This window comes from Lolium rigidum, chromosome 7, assembly GCF_022539505.1.
Source record: "Lolium rigidum isolate FL_2022 chromosome 7, APGP_CSIRO_Lrig_0.1, whole genome shotgun sequence".
Classification (NCBI taxonomy): Eukaryota; Viridiplantae; Streptophyta; class Magnoliopsida; order Poales; family Poaceae; genus Lolium; species Lolium rigidum.
Genome location: NC_061514.1, coordinates 218,980,998 through 218,999,911, shown reverse-complemented (window position 1 = coordinate 218,999,911; position 18,914 = coordinate 218,980,998). Strand labels below are relative to the sequence as shown.

The 18,914-nt window shown below is 49.4% G+C and overlaps 1 long non-coding RNA gene across 1 annotated transcript; it reads left to right on the top strand.

Moving 5' to 3' along the window:
* LOC124670082 lies at nucleotides 1-1,237 on the top strand. Its single transcript, XR_006992407.1, has 4 exons — nucleotides 1-170; nucleotides 265-387; nucleotides 493-701; nucleotides 1,190-1,237. It is a non-coding gene; the product is annotated as an uncharacterized LOC124670082 (long non-coding RNA).
* The last annotated feature ends 17,677 nt before the right edge of the window (nucleotides 1,238-18,914 follow it).

Genomic DNA, 18,914 nt, shown 5'->3' with positions numbered 1-18,914 from the left:
GCCCGTCAGCACGTTGCTGGGCCGCGCCTCTCCATCCCCGTTCGTCGGAAGTCCTCTGCCTATTCTCTGTTTCGCGATGTTTATCTTCGTTCTGTGCTGGATCAATCCTTGCATGCATGGCTGGGTCAAGTCATCCACGTATCAACCGCAATCTGCATACAGAGTAGCTGGTTCGTTCCTTGCCTTTCAGCCTGCGAGAAACCTTGTGCGATTCCAATCCATGCAAGGCCACTTCTTTTGTTTATTCTTTGCTGAATCCCGCAGGTCGCCGTCCGAGGCGCCTCTCTGATCCACGTCTTCCTCCGCGTCGCCCAGGTCCAAGGCGCGGGCTTTCTGCATCTTGAGTTGGCTGCGTGTATCAGCACACACACATCAACCGCGCTTTTGGTTCGTCGCCCCATCGTTTTCTTTTTATGGTAGCTCTTGTCCGAGTTCCGTCCAAGCCAGAAGTCTGATCGACCCTTCGTTGTTTGTTTCTGTGTGTCCTGGCAGCCGGATCCACGCCGTCAGATCGTTGCTCGCGGCCGGCCACCTGATCCAGGTCTCCATCTTGGTCCGGTTCAACAATTGTCCCGGCTTCTCTTGATCAAATTCGTGCAGTAGCACATCTGGTACACTTCCTCCGAATACAACCGTGAGCTCCAAGGGTCAAATCCCATTCCATGCAAGACAATCCTTTTTATAATCCCATTCTTCCTTAGGTGAGAAAATCCCCAACTCTTTTCTGTTTTATTCAAAATTCCAGAAAATGCATATATGTTGCAAAATTAATATCTTTCAAACTATAACTTGAAATAAAATGTGTTCTATATGAAAGTTACTCAGAAAAACATAAGGAACATGAATATGTCATTCATATACCTGTTTGCATCTCGCATCATGTCGCTCGTGGATAGTCGTGTATGTTCACCTTACATATACGCGGAGTATTTTGGATATCCACCTAAGGTTTCTCCGCTCCGTTTAATATTGAAGTAGCTCATCCTTGCCATGCTATGCCATGCTAACGAACACTTAAATTTGCCGGTAAAAATGCAACTCCAACCTAATTTGTTTGTCCGGGGTTCTGACTCCGCTTAAATTGGATAAGTTGCATCGCCACATCATGTTGCCATGTCATGCATATCATATCATGATCATGCTGATTCTTCTTCCGTAGTAGTAAGATTGCATACGTTGTGTGTTCCAGCATTTGCTTCTTCCCGGATAGGATCACGAAGTGGTGATGTGAGATACGACGAGTTCTCCGACAAGTTCTTCTGCAGCTTTTCACAGAGCGAGCCCACCCCTTCACCTATTTTACTTTTACATGCTCTTTTGATCTATTGCTATCCCTATGTTGCGATTCTCGTTGTGTCACGTGTCCTATCCACCTCGTTACCTATATGTCCGAGATACACCTCCTCGCCCTACCTATTGTTTGTTGTTTGCCGCTTTGCGAGTCGTAGGCGTGTTTAGGCTCGTTGTTTATCTCGATCTCGTTATCGGGATATGTTGGGTTGTTGGGAGGTTATCACATGCTTTATCAGTTGTTGGAGATACACATGCTTCACTTAATTGTTAACAACTAAAATTGTAAGCAGAGGCATCTGTGAGCCCCTTTGCGAAAGCATCGGAACTTTGACTCGCTAATGTCCCCTAGGACCCGAGTTCTTGTTACCTGTTCCGAGATTGAGCGCTCTACCCGTACGTGGGGGAATGGGACCCCCATCACCCACTACCTTTCCTCGAGTCCGTTTATTGGGAGCCACAACCTTGGTTTTATTTGCCCATATGCACGATATGCACGATTTACTTCCCGTTGCCTTCGGGTGTTTATATTCTCGTATCGTACTCATATTGCGTGCCGACTTAACCTTGGCCGGTCGTTAGTGCCCGCCTTGGACGCCATCGCAACCTCTGGGTCCGTATCGGAGTACGGCCGAACTTCGTCACGGGTAGCTTAGTTGGGTGGCTCCCATTAAACTTTCTCTTGCATTGGGAACGGTCTTGATGTGAGACTCCACCCGTAGTAAGTGGGTTCGAGCATGCGTATGGTTACATTTGGGCAACCCCCGCAGGGTGTACATCTTATCGATAAGCCGTGTCCGCGGTTATGGACGACTTGGAATTGTATAGCTTGATCATAGAACAACTTACACCTTATATCCTGTTGTTAATAATTTTCTAATAAAACTCTTTCAAAAGTGTGTGTGCCTTTGCAATACCTCTTGGCGAAGGGGGATCGCATTGGCTGGGTTATGTTTGTGTAGTATTTATCTGGTTACCTTGTGCGCTCTCTTATCTTCTCCGAGTAGACGGATGTTGTAGCGTGTCTCTATTGGATAGTAGCTTTGCTGCCGCTAAACTCCACATATAGCCGGTGAAGTTTATACCGCCCACCAGCGAGCATAGCTGGTCTTGTCTCGCAAGTACGTGCCAATGGTACTTACCCTCGCCTTCCTTTCTTTTTGTCTCCTCCCCCTTTGCTCGGCAACCGATGGCCCGACTTTGACGGTACGAGATGACGACGTTAGCAAGGTTACCTTCCGGCTTGGCCTCAGGCGAGGTTATGGACGCCATCGGTTATCTTCGGGACTCTTAGTCCAATTTGTATCTTGTCCGTACTCGGACGTATTCGATCTTCTCGTATGATTTGGATCTTTGTATTGTATATTTGTATCTTGACTCGTTGGAGTCGTTGTTGTAATATATGTATCTTGTGGGCTCTATTGTAATCCTGCTGTAATGTTACCGCTCGTGTTAATTCCTCTGGCATCACGTGTGTGATTCGTCGCGCACGTCGTGTCGGAGGGCGTCTCTGAATCGATATCATGCGGATTTCGGCGGGTTCGCTGGGATCCTCATGGTACCGGTTCCAGGGCGTCACACAAACCAGGCCTCCATCCCATTGTCATGCGCCGATTGCTTGAGGCAGGGGAACTTGGTTATGTGGTTGCACACATAGCAACCTTTCACTTTCTTCTCATGCCTGATTTTGTCGATGCCAACCTCGGCTATGAAGCCGCCGAGGGCTTTATCAAGTGTAGACTTAAGGCTCGGTGAAGTCCTTGTCCGGATCAAGCCCGCAGTCGAGGTAACCGACATCCGAATGATACGGGTAAAAGAGGAGGAGGGTGCGGTACTTGAATCTGCGCAAAATGGAAATAAACCATCATACTCGATCAACTATGAAGGAAATTCATGAAAGAATGTAATAGAGGGTACTCTAGTAACCAAATACTTACTCGCGGAAATATGGTATGACAAAGCATTTCTTATCCTTGTTTAACACCAAGAAATCCTTGATGTACTTCGCTAGAAACGCTTGTTCGTTCGGACGACAACCGGAGTCATGTAGAAGGGGTCCATGATAGCGATGTGCGCTCGTGTTCTCCATGGCGATATCGTGCGCCATGCTCGAGCGATAGGAGGCGGACCAAGTTTCGGTCGAGCTGTTGCATGTTCAAGAGCCCGAAGATGTCTTCATATCGAATGAACATCAAGTCCGCGAGGTATGTGGTGACAAAGCCAAAGCCGGTGGGCACCTTCGCCGTCAAAACCGGGTACGAGGGATTTCTATCTCGAAGAAGTAGGTCCTCCTTCATTAGAACAAGTATCATGCAAGCTCCTCATATCCGGCGTCACCTCGCCGGACAATGTGTGCCGACAGCATAGGCTCGGCCTATGTGATGCATCTTCCTCCACCGGCTCGGCAACTTGTCATTAACCACTTTCTTGCTTGCGGCAACATCTCCGGACTTCTTCCGCTTCCCCGGTCTTCTTCTTACCGCAACCGGGAGTGGCGTTTTGTTTCATACCCTCCGTGGTCGCACCAAGGAGTGTCCTCGTGGTAAGCCCAACTCGGGGTGGAGCGGTGAAGGCGGTAGTGTCTTCCCTGCTCGGGAGTTTCTTGTGAAAGGAACAACTTCTTCTTTAGCGTACGATCGGCGGGTGGCTTGTAAGGAGAAACCCCGTCGCCCTCCATCTCGGCCGATGAACGTATCGATTGGAGCTTGATCGATGTCCAACGCGTTTCCGTGCCGACTCTCGGCCGACCGTCGGGCTGGCTATCGGGCCCAAAAGGACCACCGGCTCGGTGGAGGACTCCGGGGCAGCCGTCGCATCCCGAGGAGTGACCATGCCATAGCTTGCCTCCCGAACCGGAGGCGGCGGTGTTCAGCCGAATTAGGGCTTTCGGCCATAGAAGGATGTGATTCTTGAGGTCCCCGAGAGTGAGCGGGGTTTCCGTTTCCGGGGTTGATAAGGAGGATGGAGGTCTTGGCATCCCGTGAACGACCGGTTCACGCGAACCCGGCTCAAGCTATCATCCATCCCGACGCAGTGGAAAATCCGCCGTGTTGGCGGGATGACACCGCTGCCGCTACGCTCGCCTTCAACTTGTTGTCCACATTCGCAGCAAGGTGCAAGGAGTCGCGTTCGCCCGTGAAAACATGTGTAGGTCGAGAGGGCGACGACAAAGTAACTAATTTGTAGAGCTTGAGAGACTAAATTAATTACCGTGAGGGCGTCGAGCTCGGCTCGCGTTGAAGGACCGAGGCCGGGCGTGCAGTGACCGAGGGGCTAGCACCGGGGCCCCCGAGTCCGGCGAATCCTCTCTAGCGCCGACATTGCCGGCGGGTGGAGTCACCAAGTTGGGTGTGCATTGAGCGTGTCTAGTTGGAGGCCGGTTGTCCGGGATTGCTCGGCGCCTAGGCTGATAACCGGCATCGGTCCCTTACCGCCGGCGTCGAAGTAATTCTTCATCGTCGGCACAAGATCGTGGATGATTTCATTGACCTCGTTGGCCGGCGCGTCATCGACCTTGCTAGCAACCTCGCACCGACGCGTTGCTCGAACCTCGGCATCGACTCGTTGCTCGAACCTCGGCACCGACGCGTTGCTCCATGGTTGCTTCCAAGTCGGCCACCTTTTTCGGAAGAGCCTCGTGCTCCCGGTCCTTCCGCGCCCGCCGCGACTCCCTAGTGCTTGCGGGCACGTCCAAGCCATAGTCGGCAAGCTTGCGACCTCCTCCGCGCCGGGGACACGGTGGGGCTTGTCCAAAGCGGACGCGCCTTCACGGTGTTCGGACCCCGATAAAAGGTGTGTCCCACGGACTTTGCCGCCGACGTCCGGGACGCAGGAGCCGCCTGATTCGGCGGTCGCTTGTTCCGTCAACCGCCGGAAGTAACATGAACAATTTTAGAATGTAATGGACTTGGTGAGCAGTATCAAATTAATAAGCCGGTAAATTGCTTACCATCGCTTTCTCAAGTGCCATCACCTTCGCGTCGGCGACCAACTCAACTCCCACCACCACATCAGGTTTCGTGACACGTTTCCCACCCAATTCTCGATGGTATCGGGACCCGAGATATGCCCCGAAGAGTGGGTCTTTGTACTTGGCAAAAGGGGGCTCGAGGCCGCATTTATGTAGGCCCGGTCCTCCTTGTCCCATACCGGCTGCTTGCCTTCGAAGCCACGGCAACCGAGATTGTGGTGACCGATGTTCTTATCCGCCACCTCCTTCCCCTGAGTCGATTGTCTTTTGGTGTACTCGAGCTCCTCGTTTTCCAAGAATTTATTATACCGCTCCGCCGTCATCCGCGGGAAGTGGCGCTGGATCTCTTCCCAAGTCTCATTGTCACCAAGCATCCCCCTCAGCATGGTTTTATAACCGCCGAGGTTCTTGGAGAACTTAGAGAGGGCTCGTCTGTTCACGATGTTATCCTTGGTATCCTCGTTCCTCGTATTCCACAGGGAACTCATACCGTGCGTGCAGCCGCGCAAGGAGTTGGGCCTGCGGATGCTGCTTCTTCTTGGTTCGGAGTTTCGTCTCGTTGACGTCGACGATGTCCCGAAGGATTGCTCCCAGCTTGGAGGCCGTACCCCTTCGCCACGTGCTTGGGCTCGGTGAGGAAGACCGGTCTTGGCGTCCACCGCGGTGATTATGTCGCGAGTGGTGCCGACCCCGTTTGGGCGCCCGCCGCTTCCGTTTCCTCTTGGCCTCGGTAGTAGTATCCGAGCTACCCCCAGCAACGCCACTGTCGGTGGTCTCGTCGGCAGCCCCCCTCTCATCCTCACCATCGTTGTCCATCTCATCATCCCCCTCCTCCGAGGACTCGTCATCGCTGCCCCTTGGAAGGTCCTCCAGCCTGATCCGAGACCATGAGCCTCGTAGTGCTCATCCAACTTCCGCCGAGAAGACCCGTCAACGTCTTCGTTGGGGTCTGCAGTAAGACGACATCGCTAGCTATACCTACCTAGCACTGCACAAACTAGCATACAATAGCATCAAAAGTACTGTCACAATAATGATGAGTTATGAACTACTCAATTAAACAAGCAGTAACTAATCGTGCAACCAAAGTATGTTACTAAACAAAGTTAAAACTGTTTCAGTTATACGGAGTTACTGCAGTTGCACTTGTTTCAGCTTATACGAGTTACGCAGTTGCATTTGTTTACAGAGTTACAGTAGTTGCACTTGTTACATAGTTACGGAGTTGCACTTGTTTCAAGTTATACGGAGTTACGGAGTTGCATTTGTTTACGAGAGTTACGTAGTTGCACTTGTTACATAGTTACGTAGTTGCACTTGTTTTAGTTATACAGATTGCATTTGTTTCAGCTTACATAGCACTTGTTAAAACTGAACTTTAGTTATACATAGCATTTGTTTCAGTTGAATTTAATTACTAGATTGACCTGCTATTCTAATCCATCTTAACACTACTAGGTGAAAATCCACTGCGAAAATTCGGCATGACCTTTGCTAAAAATGGTCATGCCGGAGTGCCCGAAATTCGCTGAAACGGAAGTTAATCGACATTCCGGCGAAACATGGACACTCAATGTGTACCTGCAGAGAGATTTCACAGGATATGCCATGCCATAGAGATGCATAGGATACACTCAACTCATTTCACAGCATTTATATGCCACTTCACAGCATATGCAAACAGGTCATGCCACTTCACAGCATATGCAAACAGCTATGCCATTTCACATTCATCATCATTCTAATTACCTTGAGCTGCTGGAGGAGTGAGCGGTGAAGACGAGGTCGGAGAGGCGGGCAGCTTGTTCCTGCGGCAGTTCCTGCGGCGGTTGGCACCTGGTCGGCGGGCTGGAGAGGCGGGCGTGAGCTGCTGCGACGGGAGGAGCTGCACATAGCAAAGAAGCTTATTCATCAGTCCAGAATTGCAAAATAAATATTGCAGTCTAACAGAACATGTTCTGAAATCGTAATTTGCCTCTTGTTTCACTGTAATTACATCTTACAGGCTAATAACTCAACGCTATTTATCTAAAGAGTAATATACTCAGTTGCAGTGACAGTAATCAGGTTATTTGACCAAGTAGATTGTTATCTGGATTGCGCGTGGTCGAGGTGGGCATAGCTACTCACAACAGAACGTCAAATTGATTGCTTTTTTAAGTAACCGTGTATTCCATGAATATAAAAAAGATTACTATACAAAATCAACACTACTATACAGAATCCCATGGATGTATGTTTTCAACTAACCGTCTGTAGCCCTCAAAACAACTCATCCTGGTATGAGATCTTGAATTGCTGACAGTGCGATACTCTACTTGCAGCTGCATTCCTTGCGGGCATGTCTACGGCAGGTCTTGTTTAGAGAAATGGTTATTACAGTGTGGGAAGAAAACTGCCACGGTATGCTGGTCAATAACCCCTAGTTCAGAATCACATCTTCAAGTGCACTGCACACTGTTATTGGGAGAAATACTTCTCGATGACCATGATTGTTATTGTTTAATCAGTGTCCTCAGTGTGGCAAGATATATAGGCAAAAGAACATTATCAACCTCTATGCACCAGAGATTGTTGTTCCAAATGATGATCTTGAAAAGGTTAGGTTTTCGTCTTACTAATCCTTGGATGTGTTTCTGACCATATACTTAAGCTTCTTTCATTAATGCAGCAAGTATTGTCATTGAGACAGAAAAATGATACTCTTGAGAATCAAGTAAGTTGCGTCTTTTCTACAACCCACTTTTTTTACTCCCAACTGTTCTTAGGAGCACTCTTTACCGTTGACATGTTCACATGAACATAGATCTTATGACACTAAGATGGATGTTTGTACTTCTTTTTGAACATTAATTACATCTATGAATCAACAAGTTCTGGTGATAAGACTACATTTTTCTTATACAAGTATACTTAGTGGCTTAAAGTAGCAAAGTAAGAGAACAAGGATTAAAGGACTCCCAAACTTGCTACACAAGTACAAGCCTCATACGGAGCTGTGCCCTTGTGGTATGATAAGTAGAAAAGGGAAAAGGAGTGCAAAAGTACTTTCAAGAGCCGAAAGCCATTGCTCCATAGTGTTGTGAGCCCCTAGTACTACAATCATCGAGCTTAAACATGTGTTCGCTTGTCATGCTTTTCGTTTTTCTACTTAAGACAACATGGACAACAACCAACTAGTAATATTGCGTATTGCATGCCTAAATATTCATTTCAGAGTTTCAGTACATTCTTTTTTCAAGGAAACCACATGGGGTCCGAGTAAATCATAGGCATTTGCCCTTTTTTTTTGCTAAACTCGCTCCTCCTCGCCTGGTTCAAGCAAATGCCTGATTACTCTATTTTTAGTCGATTCTGAAGCTTTTGCATGCCATGTTGAATGTTATATACCTTGTGCTTACAAGCGAGTGAGAGAGCGGCGGCCGGCTGGTGGCGTGCGCCGAAACAGAGGCCGGGCTCGAGCGAGGAGAGGGGGCGAGAGGAGAGGGCGCACCGTGGAGACAGCAGCCGACGTCGACGAGGTTGCTGACGACGGCGGCGGTCTGGGGAAGGCGGCAGCAGACGAGCTTGAGCGTGCGGTGGGGGATTTGGGGGAGGCGGCGACGGCGGATCGACGACGGCGGCAGGAGATACGTGCGGTGGGGAGCTTTCGGTGGGAGCTGCTGCGACGGAGGGCGACGAGGCGAGGTGAGGAACGGCGGCGCAATGGAGAGAGGAGGCGGGGAGGGGCGCACCTGCGGTGGAGGGCGACAGGGGAGAGGCGGATCGACGGCGGCAGGGGAGAGGCGGAACGACGGCGACGCAGGGGAGAGGCGGATCGACGACGGCGGCGCAGGGGGAATTTTGCTCGTGCGTGTGTGGGGAACGACGGCCACACACGACTAAGTCGTGGAATGCCTACCCCCGGCGTTTTGGCGTAAACGCCGGCGGTAACTTTCTGTCACTAACGAGTGGGACCAACTCGCGGTTTCCACCGGCGGAAACGTCCATTTCGCCGGGGGTATGTTTTATTCCCTTAAGTTACGTAAACCATGCACATTAGTCAAAACCCATTCGTTAGCCCGATGGTGCCACTCCCGTGCACAGCCATAACACCCAAGGTTCGAATCCTTGTGGGTGCATAAAAAGCCACCTTTTTTCCCCTTTTCTAAGACCTTTTTTGTTGTTTCTAGTTTATTTTTGGATAAATTGTAAAGTCCTTTTGGCGACATCCGATAAAAATTAAATGAAGGATAAAATGTGAGACATAAATTTAGGATTTTAATTCTTGAATGACTTCAAAGTCCTTTCGGCGACATCCGATAAAAAACCGAGACATAAATTTAGGATACACTTGAGAAGGACAAATGGTCTTGAGACGGACAAATGGTTGTTCGAGAGATAATTATTAGAAATACATAAATGACTTCAAAGTCCCTTCCGCTTGGTCCTTGTGACCCCACCGGTATCGTCGCGACTCCTTGTGTACGGAGGAACACTTGACCTAGGTAGCGTCGTCCTTCTTCTTCTTAGTGTGTAGGTTCTATCGTCTTCATCGGGTTCTTCCATCATTGGGTCTCCGACGAGGCCGTCGAAGTCTTGCTCGTCGGCCACTCCATCCATTCCGACGAGGGCCCTTTTTCCTCTCCTTACGACAACACTGGCTGGGCCTTGACGGGTCGGCTTATGAAGAAGCATTGCTCGACGTGCTTAGCCAATACCCAAGGCTCATTTTGCGCGGTGGGGTTCTTGGTTTTGGATTTGGGGGCAGTCGCATGGTGGTGACATACGCATCTTCTTTTGTGACGTCCGTAGCCCATCCGACACGAAACATCGGTAGCTTCTCCCCGACGTAGTCGAGCTCCCGATTTCCTCGATCCTTCCGTAGTACCTTTTCTTCTCTTCACCCGTGTACGATTCCATCGTCACACCCGAGTTCCGTAGTCGCTTTTTTGTCTCTCTCCTCTCGTGGAGAATGTGTAACCGTTGATGTCGTACTTCGATAAGTCATGAGGTTGGGGGCGGGCCCATAAGACAAGGCCAATATCATTTTGTCTACGTCGCTTGCCATTGGTGGGGATTGGCATCAATCTGGTCTTTGAACCAGCTCGCGAAAGAGGAGTTGTGCGCTCTAAATACCTCTTGTTCCGTCATCGGCTTGTCAGCCCTGCTCTTGATCATGTTTATGTGCTCGATCCACCCAAGGCTCTACCTCGTTCATGTGCTCGTAGTGCTACTAAGTGGGCCCCGTTAAAGTCTCGTTCTCCTATCATCTTGATCGGCGTCGAGTTCCCTCCCCGCGCGTTGTGGCCTACTCCCTCGAATCCGCGAGGTGCTTGTTGGCGGGCAATCCAACCGGACGTGGGTCGTCCTCGTTTAAATAATTCTTGCAGAAAGAGATGCACTCCTCGGTGAGAAAGCCCCGGACGATGCTTCCATCCGGATGTGCCCCGTTACGAACATATCCTTTGATGAAGCCGTTCATTCTTTCTAACGCCATCATGTTGTGAAGGAACGCGGGCCCAAGATCCTCGATATCGTCCACTATATGCACCAGCAGATGGACCATGATGTCAAAGAATGCGGGCGGGAAGTACATCTCCATGTCGCATAGGATGGTGACGATCTCTTCCTGCAGCCTCCCGAGTTTCTTGACGGTTATCGACTTTCGAGTGATGACGTCGAAGACGTTACACGAGTCGAGCCAGCGTCGCACGAACGTGCGGTTCCATTATCCCTCGGATAGCAACCGGAAGTATTCTGCGTCATCATGACATGACAGCCATGAGACTTCATCCCGCTCGAAGATTTTTTTCGTCGGGTCCAGCCATCTCGCGTATCGCCCCGCGTAGCCTAGGGGAAATTTGACTTCTAGTAGGCACTTGAAGAATTGTTCGATCTCATCGGGATTTAGAGTGAAGCGGGAGGGGCGAGGAGTTTCGCGCTGCTTGGCCACCCTTTTGCGTTTGCGACCATCCGTCTCCTCCTCCTCGGTTTCCTGGTCAACCTGGGCGAAATGAAGCTCTTTTCTGATATCAAGGGTCATCAGGTCGTGTCTTGCTTTCGACCCATCTTTGGTCCTCTTCGGCATGTTGAGCACAGTGCCAAGCAAGCTCTCGCACACGTTCTTCGTGATATGCATGACATCAAGGCTATGAGACGTACCGAGGATCTTCCAGTACGGCAAGTCCCAAAACACGGACCTCCTTTTCCATACCCCCAAGAGCGGCCCGGGTTCCTTTTTCTTTTTCTTTCTCTTGTCTCCTTTCTTCCGCTCTCGGATCTTTATCTTACCCGCCGGAGGGCAGCTCTTTCCGAGTTTTTCAACAGAGTATCTATCTCTTCGCCGCTTCGCCTAGGTGGAGGTCCCTCGACCTCATCCTTCCCATTGAACAGGTCTCCACGCTTCCTCCACGGGTCATTCTTGGGAAGCCACATTCGATGCCTCATGTAGACGGTTTTTGAAGACCCGGGATCCTTACCCAGATTCGTAAAAATGGCGTCTTTTCCATGCACCTCACACATTCCTTGTGTCCGTGGCACACTCGGCACGCGATATATCCGTATCCAAGATAGTCTCCGCACCGTCGTCAACGGTGCGGCTTTCATACGGAAAGTTTCTTGTCCGTAGGCGTCCCAAGTTTCTGTCCCTTCCTCCCACGAGTGACTAGCTCCTCCTTCAATAGCTCCGGATACGGTGTTGATATCGCTCCCCGGCTGCGTCGGCCCTTGGATTAGCATACTCATGTGTATGTACTTCTTCTTCGAGGCATAGCCATGGAGGGAGGTTGTACATCCATACAAACACGGGCCAGGTCTTTGTGCTTGCTGCTTTGGTTCCCAAACGGATTGAGTCCGTCGGTGCTCGCACCCAACCTCGATGTTCCTTGGTTCTTTCCCGAATTCTTCGTAATACTCATCGTCTAATGTTTTCCATCGGCTTGCATCCGAAGGGTGTGTTAGCACTGGGTTTTCAACCCGTTCTACATCACGCATCACCGCCTCCTTTCTTTCCGCGTGCCGCCGCATGAGCTTTGCTTCCTTGGGGTCCACGAAGTACCGCCGCGGACGGGCGTGAGCGGGAAGTACCACACAACTTTTCGAGGAGATTTTTTTGTCCCTCTCTTGTATCGAGATTCGCCACACTGTGGGCATGTATCGAGATTGGCATGCTCGTTCCGATATATTACGCAGATCACCGATGCATGCGTGGTATTTACGGTGCGGTAAATCGAGAGGGCACACGATTTTCTTGGCCTCCTGTAGGCTACCGGCACACGTGTTATCTTTAGGAAAGTGGATCTTCAAGTATCCGAAGAGTTCGTCCACGCTTGTGTCCGTCCATTTGTGCTTTGCCTTCATCTCCATAATATCGAGAGCGTATCTCGGACGGCTCTCCTCCGTCCCACGAGCTGCATCGTACAACGGAGTTCTCGAGTCTACCTCGAGTTGATCTAGCTTAGCCTTCCGTCTACCGGCGATTTTGGGGTCGGTCGATGTGTTGCTCGAGAAGAAGTTCTTGAACATGACGGTCTCGCACGGCCGCGGTTAGCGGGGTATTTCTACTCATGTCCTCGTCGGCCGCATGCTCTTCCCGGCCTTCTTGATCACCATCAACGTGTGCGCCATCCTCTTCAACCTCGTCTCCATTGTCGTGTGGGGCATCCTCTCCATCACCTTCGTTATCATCATCTCCACCATCATCATCTCCATCACCATCGATATCATCATCTCCATCATCACTCATCCACCGAGTATGCCCCTCCATGAAACTATACCGAGCAGGTGTTGATTCACTATGCTCGAGAAGGGGTCAAACAACGATCCTAGCTTGCATCTTCGACAAGGACACATTATATCCTTTCGCTTTTTTCGATACATGTCGGCCGTCGCGCGTTCCACGTATCTATCCACGACGCTTTCCCTCATCGCGATGACCATCGCCGCCTACAAGACAAGATAATTGATTACACCGCCGTCTCGGTTTTCACGGAAAAAATTCGGCATGACCTTTGCTAAATATTGTCATGCTGGAGTTCCAAAATTCGCCGGAACGGAAGTTAATCAACATTCCGGCAAAACATTGGCAACTCAATGTTCCTGCACACGTCAACAAATGCAAAACAATGCATTTACATATATGGAACCGCATCTTTTCCCATCACTAGTGACATAAAACCGTGAATTTTCACCAACTCATGAACATTCCACTCATTAGCTATATACCTATTAGTTGACGCGACGTCCAAAAGCACCGGAGAGACGCCACACGTCGACTTTTATGCTCGACAGATCTAGAGATCTAGAAATAGCTAGATCTAGTGGAAAAGGTGGTGGGAGGAGATAGATCTAGATCCAGATCATGCAAATCATGCTAGAGGGGCTAGGTAGTGCATGATTTGCTCAAATACATCATATTTTGTTGGTTGAAATAGCTAAAATGGGTGGGGGAATGAGATAACAAGTGCTTGGGTTGATTTTCCATCACATATGAGTGTGTGAGGGTGGTGGTAGGTGGCTGGCCGGGCTAGCTAATTAAATGGCCAAGCCCAGGTTACCGCCGGCGCCAACATGCGCGTTTGCCGCCGTAGGGCCCATTACCGCCGGCACCTACGGCCCACTAAACGCCGGCGGTAAGTGCGGGATGGGTGGCCCACCCAGCCACTTGTTACCCCGGCATTTGCATTCTCGGGTTCGCCGGCGGTACAACCCGCTACCCCCGGCGATTTGGGCATAAAACGCCGGCGGTAAGGGCAGGCTGGGTGGCCCGCCGAGCCACTCATTACCCCCGGCATTTGCATTTTCCTGTTCGCCGGCGGTAAAGCCCTCACCCCCGGCGCCTTGCGTTCAGCTCGCCGGCGGTAGGGTTAGGCCACCCTGGAAGATCTTACCGCCGGCATTTTCAAACCGTACTCGCCGGCGGTAAGGAGTGCTGCTATAAGGCTTTCCCTAGTAGTGCGCACCTGGGAGAATCACATTCCCCTCGTCCGAAGAGACTAATCCAAGGCTCTGAGCCCTCTTTTCGTCACGCTTTGTGGTAGTGGACGCCGGCCAATCACCGGGGATGGGTCCAGCCGTGGAGCTCGACGGTGCTGGTGGCGCCGGAACTGGAGGAGGAACATCTAGAACGCCTTTCATCGACGGCTTCGGAGAAGTCTTGGCGGCGGCACCGCTGCTCGCAGCACTGGTGGCAAGAGTGGAGCTCTTCTTCTTCACCATTTTTATATCTAAGGAGATCTAGAAATGGCAGTGGTGGCGCAGTGGTTATGGATGAAAAAGATGAATGAAGAAGGAAGAGGATGCAACGATGGATTGTGGAAAGGGAGAAGTTTGCCCCGAAAGATTATAAAGTATGAAAAACCCTGAGGATTGAGCGGGCACATGTCATTACTTTCAATTTATTAAGAGGACCCTTTTTTCATCATTGATCCTGGAAATCGAGGAGACACCTTGGTAACCGCACGCAAGTAGCGTCACTTCTTAAAACAGAACAGTGCAGAAGCAGGATGGGCCCAACAGGTCGTGTCCTGTCAGTCAGAATTGCAATAGTAATTACGTCATCAGTGACATCATGAAGCTCGCTGGAAGTATCCGAGGAAAAACCAAAACCGTCGAGTGGTACAACTTGAATCTACGCATGGATTGCAAGTATCCGTACCTAGACTCGGGGGCTACTCCCATCGGGAGCGCTGAACGCGCATTCGAGAAACGAGGACTCGAAGATTCTCCTGCGAAGAAGGACGTGAAGAAATATTTGAAGAAAAGGGACGGAATGACCTAGACTCGGGGGCTACTCCCATCGGGAGCGCTGGACGCGCACCCGACAAACTTTCTTGCATTCCAGGATCATGCCCAGGGACGTGATTCTGTGTAGGGTAGCATTGTTTTGCCTTCAGCAGTTAACCAGCAAAGCCGGGCATGCTACTCAATATCCTTTACGCGTTAAAAAGATGCAGAATTTGAAGACCCGATATAAATGTATCGGATGACCTATGAAGAATTGCAGAAAGCTTCGGCAGAAGAAAAAGTTCGAGTGGTACAACTTGAGTCTACGCACGGATTGCAAGCATCTGTACCTAGACTCGGGGGATACTCCCATCGGGAGCGCTGAACCCGCACCCGATGGAAGAAGAAGATGTTGTTACAAGATGGACAAGAACTATCAAGAGAAAAGAACATTTGATGGAGGCATGCTTCAGTCTCTACCCGAAATATCTTCGGCTAGACACTCGGGGGCTACTGACGTGGGCATTACCCTTCGGGTAATTGTTATTGCCCTATCCCGTGCGGCCCAACTGGAGGCCCGTGAAGACATCCGATGGCAAGGTGGGCCACTACGGCGGTGCCGAAGAGATTCCTTGAAGAACAAGACGAAGAGGAACCGAACAAGGAAAGTTTAGGACTAGGGATTTTGTAATCTAGTCGTACCCGGACAGAACTCTTGAGACCTGGCACCCAATATAAGGGCCAGGAGAGGGGCTACCGAGGGACACAATCAATCTTAGCAACTTTAGCCACCGCAAGTCTAGAGCTAGGTCCACGTAGCACTTAGCCTCTCGACGAAACCACAGCCGAAACCTTCGGCACCCCATTGTAACCCAATACTTTCATAATCAAGATCAGATAGGCAGGACGTAAGGGTTTTACCTCATCGAGGGCCCCGAACCTGGGTAAATCGCTCTCCCCGCTTGTCTGTTAACCGATGTCTCGTGTCAGCCTACAGGATTCCGTCAACCCTAAGCCCCAATCGGAGGGCATTGCTGAGGAATACCCTCGACAACAGGCTAGATAGCATAGTGATAGCATGCCAAACTAAGTCCTTACTTTGTTAGCTTACAATGAACTAGATACAAAACAATGGCATCACCTGTAGTACAGGGAATGCAAGCCAACATGTTCATGGAGTAAAAAATTGGCACAAACAACATAGTAGCAGGCCATAATGTTTGTAACAACGACTGAGCAAGATAAAGTTATGATGGCTAGATCTACAGAGCAGGGAATGTAAACCAAATATAGAAGTTACGATGCCAAAAGCTATAGAGCAGGGAATGCGAACCAACATGTGCAATTACTTAAAATTGGCCATGAACTAAATAATAGCAGGATGTTACTATAATAGCTAGGAATAAAACATATAGGAGTTATAATGGCATCACTCATAAACTTGTAGATAAGGGAAACAAATCAATTTGTTTCGGGATATAAAGTTGTAATGAGCAACACATAGAGGATAGTTAATGCTACGGCTTAGGATGGACCGAAACGGAATATAGTGGGATCACCTGTGAACTTGTAGAAGAGGGAATGCACACCAATATGTTCACCATTCTATATGTGAGTGCCATGCCAATTAAGAGACACAAGTTAATATTGCAGCTTTTGAAGAATCAGATGGCAGACAAAATTATAATAGAAGTAGCTGCTGTGACAAGTTCAAATAAATTTGTACTGCAGTCTGCAGGATGGCAGAGCGATAGCATGCAGGAACTAATAGCAGGCAGTTACTTTGTTAGCTTACGATGAAGTAGATAGAAATAACAATGGCATCACCTGTACTACGAGGAATGCAAACCAACATGTTCGGGGAGAACAAGATTGGCATGAACAAAATAGTAGCAGCCTATAATTTTTGTAACAACGACTGAGCAAGATAGAATTTATGATGGCTACATCTACAGAGCAGGGAATGCAAACCAAAATGTTCAATCGCTTAAAGTTAGCAATGAACTAGAAATTAGCAGGATGTTACGGTCATAGCTAGGAATGAACTTAAAGAGTTTCAGACAAACAAGCATCTGAACCTAGAACATGGCGCTAAAACAAGGGACTTACATTAGGAGAAGCACTCTGTGGGAGTCACAGCAGATCTTCCTAGGGTTGATATATCCGGTGATGAAGTACACTACATGTGCTACTTGGGGTTGGAGAGACGGCCATTACACCTTCATGGTTACTCATCTCATCTGCAAAAACGTAACGGCGCGTCGTTAGCACAAACAGGTTCCCCCAAGATTAAACAAGAACTTGCAGGCAAGCAATAGAAAAGCGACAGTAGAAGAGTTTAGATCATGCACGGCGCCGGTGAAGCAGATCTGGTTCATACACAGCGGTGTCGGTGAGCTAGATCCGATGCGGTGGACGACGGATCCGGCGAAGCGGCTCCTGTGGGGTGAACGATACCGCAGCTAAAGCGACTGCGGTAGACTGCTGGATGAGTATATGGTTTTGAGGTTTGGCGGGGATGATCCGGTCCGGTTGATGACGGCATCGATGAAACGTCTCCGGCAGATAGCCGGATGAGGACGATCGCGAGGCCTCGGGTAGGCCAGGGAAGTCCAGCGGGGATGTTCCGGTGCGGTGGTCGTGGAGGTGGGAGAGAGAGCGACTTGGGAAGTTCCGGTGGGTGTGGTCTCAGAGGAGAGACTGAGGGAAATGAATTTTTTTGGTTTGTTTCCGGGGCTAGGGAGGTGGTAATCGAAAAAAATGACGGGTAGAACCCCCACCAACCGAATTATACATGGACATTGTTGTCATCTTTACGAGGGTAGAATGGGAAGTTAGAAGCGTGTGAAATCACTACAAGAAATCTGCCATAAGTTGACAAAAAAAGGTGTCACTGAAACATCACTGATGGCTACTTGTGACGTTACGGTGACACTTTTCAAAACGTCGAAAGCTGGGAGTCAGCAGTGACTGCTTGCGACGTTCCACTTGAAAACATCGTAGAGCTTTGTGATGTTTGCAAACATCACTGACGGCATGACGTTCCCAAAAAGTCATGGGCACCTGCCCCCGAGTCCAGCGTGGCAATCCGACGTGGCAAAATTGTGACGAATTAGAAACGTCATTATCTGAATTCAGCCCGGTCCATTCAGCTCCTTATGTGGGCTGAGCCCATTAGTACTGATTATTTTTCGGCTTTGTTGGGCCTTGGCCTTTTTAGCTTTTTTTTAGCTTATTACCTTGGCCTTTTTAGCTTTTTTTTTTCAACGGCCTTTTTAGCTGCTGTACTTACTGGGCCTGGGCCAATTTTCATTGGGCCCGGCTCGTTTAAAGTTTTGAGCCGTGGCCTTTTAGGACCCATTACGCTTTGGGTCGTGGCTTTTAGGACCCATTACAGTTTTGGGCCGTGGCCTTTTTAGGACCCATTACAGTTTTGGGCCGTGGCCTTTTTAGGACCCATTACAGTTTTTGGTTTTGGCCTTTTTAGTGTCCGTTACACTTTTGGGCCTTGGCCTTTTTAGGTTCCATTATGGTTTTGGGCCTTGGCCTTTTAGGGTCCATGAAGATTTTGGGCCTAGGCCTTTTTAGGGTCCACAAAGGTTTTGGGCCTCAGCCTTTTTAGGGTCAATTATTTGTTGGGCTGTAGCCTTTTAAGAGCCCATATATTTCTAGGCTACTTTGGGCCTTGGCCTTTTAAGAGCCCACAATAGCCCAACAGTGCATATATTAAATTAGGAAATTCAACAGCAAAATATAAAAGACAAAATTTCAAATCTGCAAATTTCACAGCAGAGTCACAGCGACAGAAATGACCAGGTTCACAGATTCACCAACATGTCAAGAAAGTTCACAGATTCACTATAAGATCAACCACTTCGCAATAAGAAGTTCACAGATATGACCAAGTTATTGTCACGCTGCCAGGATGTGACCAAGTTCCATGGCGGGA